Raw genomic sequence first — 22,654 nt, forward strand, 5'->3', positions numbered from 1 at the left:
AGCACATCACCAGCACCCAGCGATCTGCTTGCGGGTCAGCTGACGCTCGGGCGTCCTCGTTCTTCAATGAACAGTGCTAAAGCGCTGTACACTTCGGCATGTTAGTGCTCGATGCTTCAGCGCCTTTTTCTTGCGCAGCGGCGCTCAGATACTTCGGTGCACGCGCTCAACGCTCGGTGTACTCTCTCAGCACTTCGACGCTCGGTGCACGTGCTCAGCACTTCGATGCTTGGTGCACGTATTCTCGGTGCACATGCCTCGGCTCTCGGTGCATGTATTCTCAATACATGCTCTCGCCCCTTCGGCGCTCGGTGCACACGCCTCGGTGCTCGGCATAGTACACTCGCACTGTACATGTACACTGGTGCTCGGCACTCGACGCACATATTCTTGCCGCTGTTCGCTATGGTGTACCTCGGTACTCGCTGCCTCGGTGCACGTACTTGGTACTTTAGCACTCAGTGCACATAATATCAGTAGTCGGTACACATTCCTCGCGCTTGCTGTTTGAGAAGGTAGTCAATATGTCCAGCTTTCATAGATGTCTGACTTGCAACTCCAGGTTTCCAGCGACTGCCCTCACACGATGACTGTGTGGCTTGCCTGTGGCCAGAGCATGCTGTGTCTTGACGTACAAAACATACTGTGTGCTAAGTTTCATCCGTGCACTGTCCACCAGAGGGCGTAGATGGCGGTTGGGAGTCATTCTTCCTCGTCTCGGGCTTCTTATTCTGAGTCCGCCCCCCCTTAGGGGTCGACGACTCCTCCACTTAGACTGCAGCTGTCACGGAGCCCGTCTTCCCAGCTAACCGCTGGTCGAAGATCTCCGGATACCAGACGTGCTCGGGAACATTCCCCCAGCCCGTCTATGCAGCCACGGGGTTACTCTCCCCCTAGTAGGGACCGCCCCCACCATGCTTCACCCTGTAAGAAAGCGGGCCTCCCAGATCCCGCTCCGGGTCACTTCATCAAAGGGGACGATCTCGATCCCCTTATAGGGACAGGCACCATAGGGACAGGTCGGGCATGTCGGAGCTCACGTCCAAGATCTCCCAATTCATGGAGGTCATGATGGGCCAGCAGTTGCTGCTCATGTCTTTGGTACCAAATATCGCACCTTGACCCATGGATGAACCAGTTGTGCCACTTGTCGGCGCTTCCACCACAGACTCTGTTGGCTCTACCTGTGCAACAGCACGACCCACCTCGAGGGACTTGGAAGTTGGATGTGATCTCTAGGGACACATCAGACTTGGAACCACTCCTCAAGGAAGAGGGTTTAGACATACAGTAGTCGGCCTTGCAGCACTCCAAGCATGATCCTGCCTCGGAGGTGTTGGAGACGGATGGCCCTTGGTGGTTGGTCGTTGAGTGAGTAGCTCGTCACCTGGGGGTGGCCAGCTGTGCAGGAACCTCAGCGGTCCCTTTTGAATCACCATCTGCACAAGCACATCATACCAGGATGCTTCTGGCATTCCCAGATTTTATTAAAGTGCAGTCCACTTGGGGGGGCTCCTGCCTCTTCTCCTGCTACATTGCGAAAAGCTTACGCTTTTTCAGTGATGCAAAGAGCGGATGCAATCGGTTTGGCGTCTTTTCCACCAGTGGACATCACTTTTGCTGCTCTGGTGGAGACCCCAACACTATCAGGTTTGAAAAAGAATCCTACATGCCCTAACAGGCAATGCCGGACTACGGAGGTGCACCTCAAGAAGGGGTATTTGGCGGCAACTGAGGCAGTCAGGTTGTCTAATGTTGCTAGCCTGCTAACAGTGTATCAGGCAGCGCTTATTAAGGGTTCCTTAGAGCCAAGTTGGGGCTAGTTGCCCAATTGCTGGTGAAACTAGCCCAGTTAAATGCCAGGGCGCAGGAATGGAGCTTAGCTTTGTTGATGGTGGCTAGAAGGTAGCTCTGGCTCTCACAGGCAAGAGTTCAAGAGTCTGACAAAGTTCCCCTGCTAGATGCCCCTATTACACCGTTGCACACGTTCGGCCCAGCGGTGGACATGCTCCAAAGATCTGCTAAGGCCCGAGAGGTTTCAAAGCAGATGGCGCAAATGTGGCCACATCTGGGTTTTCAGCCGAAACGCCCACAGCAACAGCAGCAGTGGCGTAGGACACCACCACACCAGCCGGCTCGCCCAAAAGGTAAAAAGACTTTGCCTGAAAATACTGCAATATGCAGTCAGCCTGTATTCACTAGACCGTAGCAGGGAGGTTGGCGTTCTGGAGGAGGCTATAGACCACGCCCTTGTGGCCCCGTGCAGACCTCTCAGGAACGGCCACAGCTGAAAGCCCTGAAACATCCAGGCAGCCTCCAACGCACCACTACACTCCTCCACAGCTTCAATTCTGGCAACTATATACTGAGAACATCTGGGTGTACAAAACCGTAAACATCGGTTACAGCCTTCAGTTCCGGTTAATCCCCCCCCCCCCCCCCCCCTTTTTTGGGGAGTTGTGGTGAACGCAGTGAAGGACTTAAATCAGTCCTCAGCCCTGAATGTGGAAACACCTGATGTAGGGGGGGTGCGGGGCTTAAATAAAACTGCCCTCACACCCAGTGCGTCCAGCTCACTTCGCTGCATATTCAAGTCTAGTCAGTGATGCATTGCTGAGCAAGGACGCTATCCAGTCAGTAGACTTTGATCGAGCAAGGGTTCTACTCAAAATACTTCCTGGTGCACAAGAAGGACGGCGGGCTCCGCCCTATCTTCGATCAGAGACTACTTAACAAATACCTTCTGGTGTTACCGTTCAAGATGCTTATGCACTGACACATCATCCAGCCTTCCGGTAGGGCAACTGGTTTGCCACCGTGGACTTGAAAGATGCGTACTTTCACGTCCCCACCTGTCTCAGTCACAGGAAGTACCTGCGTTTTGCCTTTCAGGGCAAGGCCTATGAGTTTCGTGTCCTTCCATTCGGTCTGTCACTAGCTCCTCGAAACCTTTTCAAAGTGTAAGGACGCCATTCTGGCCCCCTTGCAGGTGCAAGGCGTCCGATTGCTAAACTATCTGAATGACTGGCTCATCTGTGTGCAGTCAAGGGAGCAATTAATAGAGCACATAGTGATGGTCAGAGACCACCTTCAACAACTGGGTCTAAAGGTGAATTCAGACAAGAGTCGTCTCGTGCCAAGCCAGCAGAATTAGTTTCTCGGTCTGCATCTAGACTCATTGCCCATGGAAGCGACCCTATCAACATAAAGAGTCGCCTCGGTAGAGCAGTGTCTCTCCCTATTCAGGTTGAGAGAAACTGTGAGCATGACATTGTGTCAGCGCATGTTAGGGTTGATGCCTGCTGCCTCACAAGCCCTTCCACTGGGCTTACTACACCAGAGACCCCTTCAGACCTGGTTCAATGCCTTCCAGCTACATCCGCAGCGAGAAAAACAAATTGGAGGTTTTCCAAACTTTCTGGAGAGCCCTGCGTTGGTGGAAGGTTCCATCCAATATCCGCCAGGGTGTGCTATTGGGTTCCATCTTCCGGGTTGGGTTGGGGAGCCGTCTGGAATGGGAAAGGGACCCTTGGAGTGTGGACAGGACATCAATGCTCTGGAGCTCAGAGCAGTGGACCTCGCCCTACGGCATTTCTTGTCGGTGCTTCAAGGCAAGCACGTGTTAGTGCGGTCAGTCAGCACCACGGTAGAGGTATATATCAACTGCTAGGGCAGATTGCGGTCCCACAGCCTTCATCAAATGGTAGCATGGTTGTTGTTGTGGGCACATCCTCAATTAACCTCCCTTCGAGTGGTCTATTTGCCAGGCCGAGTCAATCATGCAGCCAGAGGAGGTCCCCTTGCAGGCAAATAGCGCCTTCACCCTCAGGCGGTAGAGCGCATTTGTGAGTGGTTCGGCAGAGCATAGGTGGAACTCTTTGCATCGCAAGAGTCCGCGCACTGCCCGCTGTGTTTCTCAGTGAAGGACCTTGACAGCCCCCTAGGAGTTGACGCACTGGCCCACAAGTGGCTCCCTGCCTTCTTGGAGAAGGTAAGGGTAGAGCAAGCGACAGTGATTCTGATTTCCCCTCGGAGAGTATGGTTTTCGATCCTGGTGCAGCTTCTGCACAGTCGCCCAGTCGACCTCTTATCCCAAGCCCAGGGAGGGCTGTGGCGTCCAAGTACTGAGCTGATGCAGCTATGGGTTTGGCCCCTGAGCGGGAATGCCTGTCAGCCTTAGGGCTGTCAACGGCGGTTATTTTGGTTATTGCGAGAGTACCCTCAACCAGGTTCCAATATACGTGCAAGTGTCAGTTGTTTCAAGATTGGTGAGAGCCATGACCCAATATCGTGCCCTATGGCAGTGATACTACAGTTTCTTCAGAAACTTTTAGATGAAGGGAAATCTCCCTCTACACTGAAGGTGGATTTAGCCGCCATATCGGCTTGCTATGTACTCATTGACAGTTTATCACCAGGATGCCATTTTTTGGCATCTCAGTTCCTAAGGGGTGCAAGGCACTTACCGTCACGGAGCCTTGACATGGTCCTAGAAGCCCTTACCAAGGACCCATTCGAGCCTCTCCACAGAGTGGATGTGAAGCTTGTCTTTGATAAATGCTTTTTGCTAGCTGTGGTCTCAGCAAAACGTGTGAGTGAGTTACACCTACTATCCAGGCATCCAATTTGTACTCGCTTCACAGGAGATGAGTCTAGAGCCTCCATGCATCCTAATCTGGCTTTCTTGCCGAAGGTTATATCCCCAGCCTGTGTGAGCCAGTCAGTGGGGTTGACGACGTTCATCCTCCCCCTTTCTCTGCCCTAGAGGAAGAACGGTTACACATGCTCTGCCCAGTGTGGGCATTATGGTGCAGCGTTTTTCCCATTGGGTAGTGGATGCTATTAAGTTAGCATGTGAATCAGCAGACCTTCCGCCACCAGGGCAGTTGAAGGCACATTCCACTAGGAGGATGGCGACTTCCTGGGCCCTCTTTAGAGGTGTGCCCGTGTTTGAGATTTGCACTGCAGCCAGTTGGGTAACACCGCATACATTTACAAGGTTCTACAGGTTAAATGTACTGGGTTCCTCTGCTCCATTTAGAGCATCTGTGTTAGACTCTATCATGCTTCACGATGCTTTCGAGCACAGACATTGAGGTGCTGCTCCGCACATGCATAGATGGGAATGCCTATGCAGTTGTGTTATGACTTAATGCCTGCTGCCATGCTTTCTCCCTTGTGACGGCTTGGGTACACTGTTCCCATACTTAATGGTTATTTTCGAATTGAAAGAGAACGATAATTTGCTGATGCAACCCCGGTTCCCTGAAAGAGAAAATAACCATCAAGAAGCAAGGTGGCTTCGGAAGCCTTCGCGGCCTAAAGCAAAGGAGAATGTAATGCTGCATACACTGGGTATTCCAAGCCAACAAGGGGGCGGGCTTAGACATCAGTGCATGCACCAGCCTATCGGCAGCTTTGATATAAGCTCAGCTAAATTCTACTGCCTGGGGGCGATATCCCATACTTGATGTTTATTTTCTCTTTCAGGGAACCGGGGTTGCATCCGCAACCTATCGTTTTAGCTATATACTGCAGATGGATCACCTATACTCTGGAGGGAGGGATAACTTGTACTACATTATAACCCTACACTACGTGTTTCAGTGAGAGGCTTTATGCTTTATTATTTGATGGATGATTTGCCACATTTGATATTTATCTTTATTTAATTGAGTTTTTTTTTGTGTTATTTCTTTAGTTTTGTTGTCACATTTATTTTCTTTTATGCACTAGTCACTTTAATCACCCCACTTAAAACGCCTACTCTAGGGAAATCTAGACTGACTGTAATTGTGATAACATTTCTTGATGGATTTTAGCCTGTGGTATTTTGCTTATTTATTGGGTTTTTAACTATTTATTGTAATTTAATAAAAGCTCTGAATTATTACTTCTGCTTCCAGACTGCTGTTCATTTCAGCCATAGGACAATCTATCTACCTAATGTTAATAGTTGCACAAGCGCACCTAACTTTATTCCAGACCCTACCTACCCTAGAGGTGGTGGCAGCGGTCATGCTACTCAGACCCCAACGTGACATTCACACTGACTTAGTTGGGTTTGTTTCTCTCTCTCTCTCTCTCTCTCTCTCTCTCTCTCTCTCTCTCTCTCTCTCTCTCTCATGGAGGATTGTGGGAAGGGCTTGCAGAGAGGTTGAACTCTGGTGCGGTAGGACCGGGAAATTTTAAACTTTATTTACTTATTTATGTATTTATTTATTTATCTTGTTTGTTTTGATAGTTACTTAGTTGTTCTTTCTGGGGGGTGTGTTTGTTTTTTAATAGGTTAGTGGTGTGTGATGGTTTGTTCGTAGGTTAGTGGTTTGTGTTTGGAGATCCCATAATGAGGTCTCATTCAGGAGGGCTGGGGGCTCTCACCCGCCGACACGGGGTCCATTGCCTGCCTGACCCTGGGGTTTCAGTGGAGGAGTGCCTGCTGGCAGTAGGAGAGGTGGTGGGGTTTGAAAATATTAGGTCAGCGTCAAGAATGAATAAAGCGCTGGTAATATTTTTAGTGGAGGTGTCGCTGGTAAATAAGCTGGTAGAGGAAGGCTTTACACTAAAAGGTGAATTTGTTCAGGTTTCCCCTCTAATAACCCCGGTAACGTAAATTATTTCTAATGTGCACCCGTTTTTAAAAAATAAGCCATTAGAAAAGAATTTATCTTGTTATGGTAATTGTGTCCCCAATTAAAGGAATCCTGCTGGGTTGTAAAAATAACAGCATTACGCACGTCATGTCGTTTAGAAGGCAGGCATTTGTGTTACTAAAAGATCCAAATCAAGTAATAAATGTAGCCTGAAATTTTAATGTAGAAGGGAAGAATTGTGTGGTGTTCGTCAGTTCTGAGACGATGCTGTGTTTTTACTGCGGAGAACAGGGACACCAGAAGAAAGCCTGCCAGAGAAGGGAGGCTAGAGCAGAGACAGGGCAGGAACAGGGCGATGCTGGCAGGGAGGAAGTCGGGGATGTTGGGGGTGAGTGGGAGGAAGAGTCGGCTCCTGCATCATAGCTGCAGAGCGAGTCCATGCTGACCGAGGAGTACCTCCCAATGTGGAGGAAGAGAACACAGCGGAGGGTGAGCCGGGCGCGGTGCAAGATTCTCCGCTGGCTGAATCTCAGCCAGCTGATATAGTGACGGCTGTGGCAGAGACCGGTGTCGAGGAGTCGGAGGGAGCTGAGGAGGAGAGGATTCTCGGGGGCCAGCGAGAGGACAGCGCGGAAGAGATGGAGGGGGAGCACTCTGACTCCTCGCTTATCTCAGACATCCCTGAAAGCCAACCAGTCAGTAAGAAAAAATTATACATGCTTGAGCAGGTAAATGATTTTATGACAGAAACAAAAGAGAAATGGGGAGTAGAAATAGAGTTTTTTCCCTGATTTAAGGTTATTTCTCCACTCCGCTCACATTATCACAAGGAAAGCACCAATAGAAGAATTTGATCAGCCAAAACGTTATAGATTAAAAATAATTGTTCAGAAAATTAAAAACGATTTTAACAGTGGTTCAAAATCTCTTGTTTAAAAATGGCTGTTTTATGAAACTTCTTTTATTACTTGTTTTAGTCTGTTAGTTTTTTTAGCCATATTTTTCGCTCTATTTTTGATAACTTGTTTTCTATTAGAGATTTTTTTTATCTGTAAATGATATTTGTGATTTTAATGTAGGAATGGTCTCCATTGATCAAGAGAAGGCTTTCAATAGAGTCGACCACACCTACCTCTTTAAAACACTGGAGGCCTTCAGGTTCGGCCCTGGTTTTATCTCTTATATTCGGCTTTTATATTCCAACATTTTTAGTATTTTAAAGATCAACAATGGGCTGAGTCAGCCCTTCCCAGTGTGCAGGGGTATAAGGCAGGGCTGTGCCCTGTCTGGTATGCTGTATTTGCTGGTTATAGAGCCCCTGCTGCACCTGCTGAGGGTCAGGTTAGCTGGATGGACAGTGCCCTCCTCCGCCCTCCACTCCCTCCTCTGCTACAGTGAAGGTGTCTGCCTATGCAGACGATGTGACTGTGTTTGTGAGTGGGGATGCTGATGTCCAAGCACTGCAGCCGACTCTAAATGAGTTCCAGAGAGCATCTTCTGCCAGAGTAAACTGGGCAAAATGTGACACCTTCCTGTCGGGCAGCTGGGATGAGGGCACCCCTCCTGTCCTGCCTGAGGGGCTGGAATGGAACAGAACAGGCATTAAAGTGCTGGGGGTGCACCTCGGAACAGAGAACTACATGAAGAAGAACTGGGAGGGTCTGTTGGACAGGGTGAGGGGGAGGCTGCAGAGATGGAAGGGACTGCTGGCCCAACTGTCCTTCAAAGGCTGGGTGCTTGTTATTTCTAATCTGGTGGCCTCTAGCATGTGGCACAAGCTAGTATGCCTGGGCCCACCCCGGGGCCTGGTGAAGGAGATCCAGAGAGTACTGCTGGAGTTCTTTTGGAGCGGGAGACACAGTTTGAGTCCGGCAGTCCTGTACCTCCCTAGTGATGACGGGGGGGCAGGGGCTGGTCAGCATTTTCAGCAGGGTGGCAGCCTTCAGACTGCAGGCGGTTCAGAGACTCCTGTACACTGAGGAGGAGGCTCATTGGAAGAGGCTGGCCTGTTTCCTTCTCAATAGAGTTGGGGGGGCTGGGGTTAGGAAAACACCTGTTTTTAATTGAGAACACCAGTTTTGGTAAAGCAGGACTTCTTCCTTTTTATCAAAATATTTTAAATGCTTGGCAGTTGTGAGGGTGGAAAGGGATGTGGAGTCCTTGAAAGGGCAGGACCTGTTTGAGGAGCCCCTATTTTTTAATCTACTCTTTCCAGTTAAGTTCCTCCAGTCGATGACGCTCTGTGCCAGTTTTGTAAAAGCAGGTGTAACCAGGATGGTCCACCTGTTAAACCTTGAGTTTTCCTGCTAGCTAACTGCCTCCCAGCTAACTGAACAGCTAGGCTGGCACTGAGAAAAGCTTGCAGAAAGACTAATGGGTGAGTTGAGGGGCTGCATCTTCCCGTGGCTCAAGGCAGTCCTGAGGGAGGAGCTGTCAAGAGACACAGAGCAAAGATAGCTTTCCTTATTTCCAGGGATGATTGTGTCACCAGCAGTAGGTGAGGGGGGAGATGGGAGAGAATGGAGGGACTTTGCTTAAATACCAGAATGTGGAGGAAATAGTCTTTCACACAATGAATAGCGAAAATATAAACTGTATGTTAAAGCCACAGAGTATAGTAGGCCTAAGGGGTCTGGTACTCCAAGTGTAGAGCTTACTTATCTGTAGAGGAGGGGCACAGGCCGGTGTGGAGGGTACTGTACAAGCCGCCCCTCGCAAAGAGAGTGGGACACCTGCAGTGGAAGATTCTGCACTGCACTGTGTCCACAGGCAGGTTTCTCCATAGAGTGGACCCCAGTATTAGTGAGCATGCGCTTTCTGTTCAGCAGAGGAAACTCTTTTTCATGCCTACAGTGAGTGTGAGAGGCTGCGGCCACTTTTTAATTTAATGCAGGTAATCCTGAATAATTTAGGGGTTGCTTTTAGTAAGGAGCTTTTTATTTTTGGGGTTCTGTACAGTTTTAAAATGAAAAACAAGTGTGTTCTTATTAATTTTTTAATTGCACAGGCAAAATTGGCTATTTTAAAGACAAGGGAAAATCAACTCTGGTTCTGGACTGACCAGTTTAGTGGTTCAGTTCAGGGTGCTCGTGGTCAGCCAGATTAGAGTAGTTTAGTAGTTTAAATAAAGGATCTTAAAAATCAAAGAGGTGTGTTTGTTTCTCTCTCTCTCTCTCTCTCTCTCTCTCTCTCTCTCTCTCTCGCTCTCTCTCTCTCTCTCAGCATTTTCTTTTTTATTTTCTCCTTTCTCCACACCCGTTTTCCACTCATCGCACACACAAAATCCCAAGTGCTTCGTGCTGCTATATATGCAACTATGCCGAGATTCAATTACTAATTAATCATTCACTTGAATCTCGGCACGTGAAATAATTTGTGCAATCCCATACTCACTTACATTATCTGCACGTGAAGTGATTATACAATCCCTGTGCCTAAATACAACTACCGGTATATGTTTTAAATCACTCGTGCTATACAGACCCATTTATATCCAGTGCACCAATACCTACACACCAGCATTGACACACCACACGCAACATATAACACAAAATACACACATGGGTGGGGCTCACTGCCACAGTCCTTCTTTTATAAGAGCTTGGCTATTGTAAAGCAATGCTACGATTGCACTTGTTTATTGGTGTATTACATTTCACTAGGTATTGCACAGCTAAACGAGCTGGTTGCTGTGTGCACGGCATTCATCATACCAAAGTGCAATGTTGAATAGGTGATAAGGGTTCAGTGGAGCTTGACATGTGCATTGATCGCGAGACTTGTTTAAGTAGTTGGGCAAAGACAGGCAAATGGAAAAGGGAAGATAATAGCTTTGTTTTACACTCAATTTACACTCAATTTAAACAATTCTTAAGCAAAACACACTGACAAGGACGTTTGTCTAATTTCATATCTAATATACTCTATTTAAAACGTGCATTTCTGCAGTATATTCTTTCAAATGATGGAGGAAGATAACACACTGAGCTCAGGGGAATTCGTTATTGATACAGTGCTTGTTACTAAGAGGATTTGGTACAGATCCTTACGAAACAATTGAGTGTTGATTAGATTCTGACGATGATCTAATCAAAGATCACTAACAGGGAGCTGCCATAAGCCTACAAGGATTTCTGTATTGAAAGCGAAACACCTGTCATTGACTTGCATTAGAATACTGTGTGTATACAGTGTGATATTAGAAAACCAGGAAAATTCATCAGGGTTACGCAGTGAAAATAATTGTGGTAGCATTGTGTGTTATGGGACCCCTACTTTAATAGAAAGAGTATCAATTTGTAACCAACTGTATCCAACTGGAATGTGTAACATGTGGGTCAATGGATAATAATAATAATAATAATAATAATAATAATAATAATAATAATAATAATAATAATAATAATAATATATTTTGCACAGAGCCTTTCATTGAAAGAAATCCCAAAGCATTTCACATTTAAAAATACGTAAATAAACACGTGTTACCAAACCAAACAACAATGTTTAACTACCTACCAAGACGTATGTTTTAAATGTTGCATACGATTAATGTTTATTCTTAAACATTTGGTTTTACAATGTAATTGAATAATTTGGTTTAATTAAACACAGAAAAACCGGCCGGGTACGCGACTGTGAACTGTTCATTTGAGCAATTCAATAAATAGTTACTGGAAGCTCCAAGAGTCAGTCCAGCTGTTCTATATAACACCACAAAGGAGTTTTGTTTGATGTGTTTATTATAATGGTACATGAACGTTAAACACATTTATTCATTTATGTATGTATGTATGTATGTATGTATTTAGTCATTAGAGGACGTCTACGTGACAACCATTAACTGTGTTTTTGAACAAGGGATTATAATCCAGCAGAGCCTCATGTAGTTTCCTCCTGATTTGTACATTGTATTATAGGGTCCTCATATGGAAAACAGGGACCCATATGCGTTCGTATCCATTCTGTCTGTGACACATTACATGGTGACCATGATACAGTAACTGCCATGATTTTGCATCAATCTTCACCAAAGTTTCATCACACACTCATAACCTGGGAACACTGTGATAGCTTAATAATAGTAATAATAATAATAATAATAATAATAATAATAATAATAATAATAATAATTTCTTATCAGATGCCCTTATCCAGGGTGACTTGCAATTGTTACAAAATATCATAGTACAAAGTTTCACATTACAAAATATCACATTTCAGAATATCACATTACAGATAAGAGGAATTGTAAAGTACAATAAAATCAATAGCAAAAGATCAAATTCAAATAAGACCAAACAAATAGAGAATACAGTAAATTACATATTCGAATAAGAGCAGTTAACTTATATTAAAAAATATTTGCTTGTGAGTAAAGTCCAGTATGAACACGTAGTAAGTACGATGAATGGATGGGAATGATTTTAATAAGAGCAATTACAAAAACTGATGTTATTCTCTTTGTTACCAGGGAGTTATTCAACACAGAATACAAATGAATAAGATACAAGTGTATGTATAACCCATTTATATACAGAGAGATGTATTTTAATATATAACATCAACTTTGTTTAATTATTCCAACCTGGGTTAAAATATATTTCCCTTTTAACATAAAAAATATCAGTTTCAGTAGGTTGACTGAATTTCATGTATAGATGTGGTTTAACAATTAAGAAAGTCATATTGGATAAAGGCTGCCAGAAGGTTCATAGCTAACTTCTAAGTCTGCAATTGTAAATCTGGTTATTTCACTTAAATCCAGGCTGTCAAAAACACAGTCAAAATGTAAAAGTCCCATATTAGATATTGACCTCTCTCTTTGGGTCTACACAAATCCTGTTCAGGCAAGTTTCAAACCACCTGCTTTCCTGTCAAGGTTATTTATTATTAATAGGAAACTGTAAACATTTTCCCATACTTGGTATTACATTACCAAGTATTCATTAATTTCTACAATATAATGAAGCCACAGACAGTTCATCACTGAGGTATTTGTTATAATTTAAAAGATCAATCATAGAAACACTGACCAGTAAATCTTGCTTCAGTTGCCAAAAGTTGTTTCCTCCAGTTATCCACACGTGGTACTGCTTTGTTTTAAACAGGTAAAGACAAGTTTACCAAAATTAATTACATTCTCTTTGGCAAATCTACTATATACTTGACACAGATGAGTACCATTATGCTTTGACTGACATTTTTTACTTTAAGACATTTTCCACAGTATATTCTCTTAGTTTCAAACTCTTCAAGTCTCTGTCATTACACTTCTTTTGATCTTTTTACAGTAAATCACTTTTAGTTCAACTGATCTATTTCAATTGTACTTAAATATATTTGTCATTTTCATAGAGTTTACTCTTCTTTGCTTCACTGGATCAGAATGTTAAGGAGGCTTGTCACACGAGGGCTGCAGTGGTGACATCAGACCAGGAAATGAAACCTAAACACAGGATGGTACAGGGCAAAACGACATGGCTGCACTTGTATTTTATTAATTCATTATAAAATAAAGATTTAAACAAAAGCACAAAGAAAAGGGCACTCTGGCCAAAGTAGAAAAACACTAACAATTATTTTATATATAAAAATGAGTACCTTTGTTCGCTGGCTTTGTAACATTCACTCTTACTCACAACTCTCTACTCTGAGCACAGAGTGAGTTTTTTATTCTGTGGCTGGAGCCTTAATTACCCATTAAACAATTACCCTATTAAGGCTCCAGCCACATTCTAATGAGTTTTACTGGGATGGGGATTTAACCCTTATTCCTGCCAGCTACACTTTACAAAATGGGCTTTTTGCCGGTCTCAAACAATAAACAATGTCGAATGGCATTCATCTGTCTGCACACACATATACAAAAATATGTAATACTAATAATACATAAATAATAAAAGGGGCAGGCATCTTGTCACAATGCTCCATGCTTAGTTCAAAGAGATCCTTCCTCATGATAAGAGAGGCTTGAGGCTTTCAACATGCTAGCATGATTTTGAGTAATGAACCCTCTACACTAACTCCATACAATTCCAATAATAATATTTTCTACTGGTTACAGAGAATATCTAAACAGAAATACAGACTCCTACTATATTACTGTAAACTAATAAAATAGTTAGTGTATTTAGTGTATTTCAACAATTCATTTAAATTCTCCCATTCATGTCCAACAAATCAACCCGCTTCCAGCAAGATTCAAATTCACATCACAGGTATTGGTGACAACGGCTTTCACCTGATACCTGGACACGTCTGACAGGGATACCCTCTTTACATTTCAGCTTACCCAAATGAGCCCACTTCACGGTATGATCAGTTTTACACCCTACACATTCAACTCTTCTCATATTATCTGGGTCAACGTTCAAATGCAAGAATGAAGTAATTTACAAACCACTAACCAAGATCATGCAGCAGTCTATTGACACAGGGGTGGTACCGACAGATTGGAAAATTGCAAACGTAATACCGATCCACAAAAAGGGAAACAAAACTGAACCAGGTAACTACAGACCAGTAAGCCTGACTTCTATTATATGCAAACTTATGGAAACTATAATAGGATCCAAAATGGAAAATTACCTATATGGTAACAGGGTACTGAGAGACAGTCAACATGGTTTTAGGAAAGGGAGATCGTGCCTAACTAACTTGCTTGATTTTTTTGAGGATGCAACATCGATAATGGATAATTGCAAAGCATATGACATGGTTTATTTAGATTTCCAGAAAGCTTTTGACAAAGTCCCGCACAAAAGATTAATTCTCAAACTGAACGCAGTTGGGATTCAAGGAAACACATGTACATGGATTAGGGAGTGGTTAACATGTAGAAAACAGAAAGTACTGATTAGAGGAAAAACCTCAGAATGGAGTGTGGTAACCAGCGGTGTACCACAGGGATCAGTATTAGGTCCTCTGCTATTCCTAATCTACATTAATGTTTTAGATTCTGGTATAGTAAGCAAACTTGTTAAATTTGCAGACGACACAAAAGTAGGAGGAGTGGCAAACACTGTTGCAGCAGCAAAGGTCATTCAAAATGATCTAGACAAGATTCAGAACTGGGCAGACACATGGCAAATGACATTTAATAGAGAAAAGTGTAAGGTACTGCACGCAGGAAATAAAAATGTACAGAGAGTAGAGAGTTAGTGACAGAGAGAAGAGTAGTTTCAGTGTAGTGTACCTGGCGAAAACTAGATTGGAGGGGGTTGAGCAGAGAGTGTGTTGACAGGAAAGCAGAGAACTGGTGATGTATTGCTTACTCAAGAGTTTTAGAGAGCAATGGGAGAAGGGAGACAGGATGGTAGTTCTGGTGGAATGGGGGATTTTTTTTAATATGGGGGTGATGCAGGCCTGTTTGAAGGCAGAGGGGAAACAGCCAAAGAGCAGAGAGTTGTTGAGAGGACATAAAAGGGAGTAGACCAGGGGCAGCAGCTTGGAAGAGGTGAGTGGGGAGGGGTCTAGAGCACACGTGATGGATTTATGGCTCTCAGGCAGGGAGCAGAGATTGGAGTCCAAAAGGGGCAAGAAGGAGGAGAGAGAGAGTAGAATAGTAGGGGTTGCAAAGAGAGATGGGGAGTGAGTGAGCAGAGGACAGCGGGTGGGTGGAGAAGGAGTTGAGGTAGTGAAGAATTTGCGGATATCTGTGATTTTTTGGAGGAGGCAAAGTCATCAGCTGAGATGGAGGAGAGTGGAAGAAGGGGGAAGTGCTAAGGAGGGAGGAGAAGGTAGAGAGAGGTTTATGGGGATAATTAGTGGAAGACTGAATGTAAAGTGGAAGCAGGAGCATTTGGCAGACATGAGTGTAGAAGAGTTGGAAGTGAGGAGCAAGCAATAGAGATCCAAGGCAGCAGGGAGATTGGTTTTCTTCCATTTCATTTCAACAGAGCACCGAGTATGAGCCGAGCAGATCACGGAGGAGAGCCAGGGCTGGGGCAGGGAGGGACGGGATAGTCAAATTCCCCTATCCCGTCCAGAGGGGTGAGGAGAGTGGGACAGAACATAGAGTGATTAGAATACTGTATTTCCAGTGATAGAAAGAGCACACTTTTGTAATGAACTGTAAAGAGCTGGCTAACATAAAGACCCGTCCTTTTGTTCCTTACATGGAGGCAAATGTCCAGCTTCCCCGTTCAATGATGCTTTGATTTTCTTTGAATAAACGTATGTATTGTTAAATGACACTGATTTAATTTGTGCATGTTTTATACTATATATGTTGTCTGTCACTTTGTAACTGGTCTGTATCACTTAGAATCATCTTCTCCATTCATCTGTATGCTTATGTTGGGTTCTGAACTAGTTATTTGGGGTTTTTAGCACCTACATATATTATATTACTGTTTATGTTCAGTTCGTATTCACCCTGAACAAGAAGTTACAAATACAACTTGCTTACCACCCCTTATTTTGTATAACCCCTGTCTAAGGAGGTGTTGCACATGCTCAGATGTGTTCTTGTTCAGCTCGGTGCTAGTGAGTCTATAGCGTTTCCGTGGCCGTCAACCACGTTCTAAACCCATAGTGTGCTGTTCCAGTGACTGCCCTCTCCTACCTTTGCAAGTAGGTTCATTCAGGTCACAGTGTTGAGAATGGGTAGTAAAGCACTGTGCTGTTCCACTGCCCTCCCCTCCCTCTGCAAGTAGGTTCATTCAGGTCACTGTGGAGAATGGGTAGTAAAGCACTGTGCTGTTCCAATGACTGCCCTCACCTCCCTCTGCAAGCAGGTTCATTTAGGTCAGTGTGTAGAATTGACAGTAAAGCTTAGGGCAGGTTAAGTGAGCACACAGCACAACTCATAACAGGAGAAGACATAGATACTGAAGGTACAAATCCTAAAGTTATTTTAAAAAGGAGTGATGAATAAATATGAATAGATTTATTTATTATTGTTATTTGATTTTAGTACTATATATATACAGCTCTGGAAAAAATTAAGAGACCAGTGCAAAATTATCAGTTTCTCTGGTTTTACTATTTATAGGTATGTGTTTGGGTAAAATGAACATTTTTGTTTTATTCTACAAACTACTGACAACATTTCTCCCAAATTCCAAATAAAAATATTGTCATTTAGAGCATTTATTTGCAGAAAATGACAACTGGTCAAAATAACAAAAAATATGCAGTGTTGTCAGACCTCGAATAATGCAAAGAAAATAAGTTCATATTCATATTCAATACTAATGTTTTAACTTAGGAAGAGTTTAGAAATCAATATTTGGTGGAATAACCCTGATTTTCAATCACAGCTTTCATGTGTCTTGGCATGCTCTCCACCAGTCTTTCACATTGATGTTGGGTGACTTTATGCCACTCCTGGTGCAAAAATTCAAGCAGCTCGACTTTGTTTGATGGCTTGTGACCATCCATCTTCCTCTTGATCACATTCCAGAGGCTTTCAATGGGGTTCAGGTCTGGAGATTGGGCTGGCCATGACAGGGTCTTGATCTGGTGGTCCTCCATCCACACCTTGATTGATCTGGCTGTGTGGCATGGAGCAGTATCCTGATGGAAAAACCAATCCTCAGAGTTGGGGAACATTGTTAGAGCAGAAGGAAGCAAGTTTTCTTCCAGGACAACCTTGTACTTGGCTTGATTCGTGCGTCCTTCACAAAGACAAATCTGCCCGATTCCAGCCTTGCTGAAGCACCCCAGATCATCACCAATCCTCCACCACATTTCACAGTGGGTGCGAGACACTGTGGCTTGTAGGCCTCTCCAGGTCTCTGTCTAACCATTAGATGATCAGAGAAGATGACCTTACTCCAGTCCTCTACAGTCCAATCCTTATGGTCTTTTGCAAACATCAGCCTGGCTCTTCTTTGCTTCTCTTTGATAAAGGGCTTTTTTCTAGCTTTGCACGACTTCAGCCCTGCCCCTAGGAGCCTGTTTCGAACCGTCCTCGCCGTGCACTTCACCCCAGCTGCCATTTGCCATTCTTTTTGTAGGTCACTTGATGTCATCCTACGGTTGCTGAGTGACATTCGAATGAGTTGGCAGTCATCCCTGTCAGTGGAGAGTCGTTTTCACCCTCTGCCGGTCTGTAGCTTTGTTATCCCCAATGTGTGCTGCTTGACCTTGTTCTTATGAACCGCCGTCTTTGAAATTTTAAGGATGGAAGTAACCCGACGCTCATTGTATCCCTCTGCCAGTAAAGCCAGAATTGAACCTTTCTTTTTCTCACTCACAACTTTCCTTTTCAACTCTTTGGGCATGGTCAATAGTTATTTTTTGATTCCAATTACTTTTGAGGTACTACTAGCACTGTTTTGCCATCCAGCTGGTCCTAATGCAAGAGGATAGTGATGACCACAGGAGTGGTTTTTATACTTTTCCTCGTTAAATAAGATTTGGTTCAGGTATTCCCCTAATCAGTACCTCATTCAGTAGAATGAGGTGTGCCTGTGTTGGAATTCAACAGACACTGGAATGGAATGCCTGCCATACATGTAGAGATGCTGAGTTAAGAAAAATTTGCGGTGGTCTCTTAATTTTTTCCAAAGCTGTATATATATATATATATATATATATATATATATATATAATTTAGCAGACACTTTATCCAAAGTGACTTACAGAGGCTTAGGGGTGAACTATGCGTCAACAACTGCTGCCGCTGCAGAGTCACTTACAATAGGACTTCAGTTTTACGACTCTTTGGAAGGACCTCTCACAAGGAGGTTAAGTGATTTGTTCATGGTGACACACAGTGAGTCATTGGCTGAGCTGGGACTGAACCTGGAACCTCCTGGTATCAAGCCCTTTTCTTGTTTTAAAATAACTAAATCACAATGATAACCACAATCATCATCACAATCAGAATCATAATACAAATCACAATTGTAATCATACAGATAAAACTTTGATAATATTTTTCATATTTTACAAAACAGGCAATGCAGAGGCAGCAATTGCTAACAATTGGTACTTTGAATACACCAATGGACATGTTACTTATCTAGTCTTAGTGCACCACAGCACTTTATTAATCTGTCCCATTACTTGTTGGAGGATGATAATGATTGTTTTTAATATGTTTGTATTTAACAGTATGTTTCTTATTGTGACATCACTATGCTTATACCTTTTATTATGCATGTGAACTATTGAGCGTGCCAGCATGCAGTGCATTTATAATATTATCATTGCGTCATTATTATTTTGGTTTGTATTACATAGAAACTTGTTATGAATCCTGAATCAATACAATCTCCGTGTTAAAAGCACTGCCTGTTATTTGTTATTATTTACTTCTTATAATATAAACGCCTAGGTTTAAAGACCCTGATTAATACTAATTATGGAATACTTTAAAGTAACCAAGATTAGAGCAAGTTGGAGCCAGTGAAACCAGCCCATACTGCTTTATCTTTTATACTTTGTTTTCTGTGTATTTCAAAAAGGCATGTAATGGAGAGCACAATATATATTTTCCTTAAGTATCCTACTAGCATCACAGTACAGAACTAAATAAAAGGGTGTGTAAAGTTTGCAACATATGTTCTATACAATTAATATTAACTATATACAGAAAGTGTTCATAATTAAAAGTTAACTGGGTATGGGTAAATCACAGACAGTCTTACTGTTGAAATGTTTTATTATCTCACGTTTTCAGTTTGTTTTTTTTTCTCTTCACTGTACATACAATGTTAAATAGCGCATGTTATAAGACACTTTTAAATTCGTCTGCAAAAGTTTATAAGCTTGCAAAAAGTAAAATACAAAAGCATTAGCCGACCTGTGATACATTTCAAAGTATTCTTCCTATTACAAAACCACACTCACAGTAACGCTGTGCCCGTACAGAGCAATCTCTCTTTTCCAAATGAAGAGCTTCTTTAGTTCTTTCCTGAAACTGTCATGCAGCCATGCATATATGAATGGGCTGTAGCACGCCAAGCTCATGGCAAACAGGACAGCTGGATCAAGTTAAAGTAATACTTGCTTATTATGCGAATGTTAATGTCCCTAACGATGTTGAATATGTGCAAGGGCAGCCAGCAGATAACGAACACGATGACAACTATCACGAGAAGGCTAAATGTCCTTTTCTTTCTGGTCTTGTACCAGTCTGCCTGGGTCTGCGTTACTCTCCTGGGCATGACTCTGTTCTTCAGCTTGACAGAAATTCGGACGTATGATATTAATACCACTAGCAGAGTTCTAAATAGTATGTGTTAGCCATGGCTGGGACTGTCAAGCAACAGGCGATGATCCAAATGAATGGCATCAGATAGGCACTTAACTTCAGGGAGATTCTACGGTGTAGTGGGTGCACAATAACAACGTAGCGGTCTACTGCGATGGCTGTTAGAGTGAAAACAGAGATGTACACAGACACCGGCTGCATAAAGAGAACAAAATAACACATTGCATTGCCAAACAGCCACCCTCTCAGCTCATACACATACGCCAAAATCAGAGGGATACAAGTCGTACACATCAGGACGTCCAAAGCAGCTAGATTCCCTATTAGAAAATTGGTTACATTGTGCATTTTCTTTATTCTGACAATCACGAATACCAAGAGGCAGTTGCCTACAATGTCTAAGATGACAATAGCAGCGAACAGGGGAATGAGGAGAGCTTTGAGTTGCTGGATGAGTTGTAGACCTTCAAACACTGAAGAAGTCTCGTTCATTGTTGGCCATGGCGCTCAAGCAGTTTGGTTACTTGTGGGTTCTTGTCCAGATCTCATGTCTCTTGAATCGTTATTCGCGATGGTCCCCTGCACAAACACACATGTAATATTACTTCTTTAGGCCTTTTATTTTAAAAGTGAAATAATAAATATTTTAAAAAGCACAAAAAACCATTCCTCCGACTTGCTGCCAAAAAGCCATACCTCCGACGTGGAAACAAGGCCAATTGACTCAACTACGCACGAAAACACAGGAACTGGGGTGCAGAAAAATGGCAGCAGGTGCTCTGGACTGATGAATCAAAATTTGAAATATTTGGCTGTAGTAGAAGGCAGTTTGTGGTGGAGGTTCCTTGCAACTTTGGGGCAGCATTTCTGCAAATAGAGTTGGGGGTTTGGTCAGAATTAATGGTCTCCTCAATGCTGAGAAGTACAGGCAGATACTTATCCATCATGCAATACCATCAGGGAGGCATCTGATTGGCCCCAAATTTATTCTGCAGCATGACAACGACCCCAAACATACAGTGAAAGTCATTAAGAACTATCTTCAGCGTAAAGAAGAACAAGGAGTACTGGAAGTGATGGTATGGCCCCCACACAGCCCTGATCTTAACATCATCAAGTCTGTCTGCGATTACATGAAGAGAGAGAAGCAACTGAGGCTGCCTAAATCCACAGAAGAACTGTGGTTAGTTCTCCAAGATGTTTGGGCCAACCTACCTGCCAAGTTCCTTCAAAAACTGTGTGCAAGTGTACCTAGAATAATTGATGCTGTTTTGAAGGCAAAGGGTGGTCACACCAAATATTGATTTGATTTAGATTTTTCTTCTGTTCACTCGCTTTACATTTTGTTAACTGATAAATATAATCTATTAACATGTCTATTTTTGAAAACATTCTTACTTTACAGCATTTTTTCACACCTGCCTAAAACTTTTGCACAGATATATATATATATATATATATATATATATATATATATATATATATATATATATATATATATATATATATATATATATATATAACCTGAATACCTTCTGTCGGACAGCAAGTTGCTTTCAGATAAGTGAGTACCAGCAGCTCTAGTTACTAGCCAGCAGCGGTTGTAAATACGCGTTCCATAGCACAATTCAATGGCATAATGCTTAACAGACCTAGGTCCCAGTTACATCTGAAATAACGTCAATTGAGAAGTTTGTTAAAAAAAAAAAAAGAAACTCCACCGGTAAGTCCCTCCTTCTCATTTCGTACTAAGGGTAGAGTCACTGAATGCTGATGTCTACATTTCTGTTGGTACTTGTTTTGTCTTAAGTACTGCCCACCAGCTACATGAACTACATTAACAAGATACATGTATGCATTGCAATAACCACTACTTTTAAATTAAGTTATTGTAATTTTTAACTATATCAACCAATAAAAACAAATGCAGAAAAAGAGGATTGCAATTTAGTTGCACAGTCATGCTTGATTTGATAGTAAATACGATTTCTTACTTATTTGGATGTTATTGCATAGTCTATTATTGCATGTGCACTAATTAGAATGAATACTTTGTTAGCTGACCAGTTAGGTCACAATTCCTTTAGCGGTCGCTTCAGCTGCAGACTCAAGTGTTAAGTTATACCTGAAGCATCAGGAGTATGTATTTGATCTGCAAACCCTCCCTACCAAAGCAAAATAAAACGACATGGAAAGAAGAGCCTCAATTTCATAAAATATCTTTCAGTGCGCCTTGCACCTAATCTGATAAACCTGAATGCATTATTTAACTAGAATAGGGAGGTCTGATACCCTAAAAGAAAATCCTCAAAACGTTTATTATAAATTTATTTTTCTCTCTCTCTCTCTCTCTCTCTCTCTCTCTCTCTCTCTCTCTCTCTCTCTCTCTCTCTCTCTCTCTCTCTCTCTCTCTCTCTCTCTCTCTCTCTCTCTCTCACCTCTCTACAATGTTACAAAGTTTCTATAGTTGATCCTAGATAGATAGATTTATATATATATAGATAGATAGATAGATAGATAGATAGATAGATAGATAGATAGTTGTCAACTGGATTTACTAAGGGCCATGTGCATTGTGGAATCACTGTATCTTTCAGAACTTCGTTGTATCTAAGCTCAACCTATGTACGCATGACTGACGCAAGTGAGCACTGGGCTGTACATCAGAACCTTGGACAGCGTCTCTGGGAATAGGAGTGCGCACCCTAATCCGAGTTAACATAAGGGATGCCCTTTGAAACACAGTACTTGCAGCAGGTCAGAGATCAAAAATCTCAAATTACTGTTAACACCAGCATGGAATATTCTTGCCTTCTACCTCCACTTCATGGCACAAAAGACTGTCAGTTATTGGAACAGAAATGGGTCTGGCAATTGGCACCAAAGTCCATCG

At 42.9% G+C, this 22,654-nt stretch overlaps 1 pseudogene; it reads right to left on the reverse strand.

The window, feature by feature from the left end:
- Positions 1-19,379: 19,379 nt before the first annotated feature.
- Positions 19,380-20,253, reverse strand: LOC121325917 (annotated as a pseudogene).
- Positions 20,254-22,654: the final 2,401 nt, after the last annotated feature.

Source organism: Polyodon spathula, chromosome 13, assembly GCF_017654505.1.
Source record: "Polyodon spathula isolate WHYD16114869_AA chromosome 13, ASM1765450v1, whole genome shotgun sequence".
NCBI lineage: Eukaryota > Metazoa > Chordata > Actinopteri > Acipenseriformes > Polyodontidae > Polyodon > Polyodon spathula.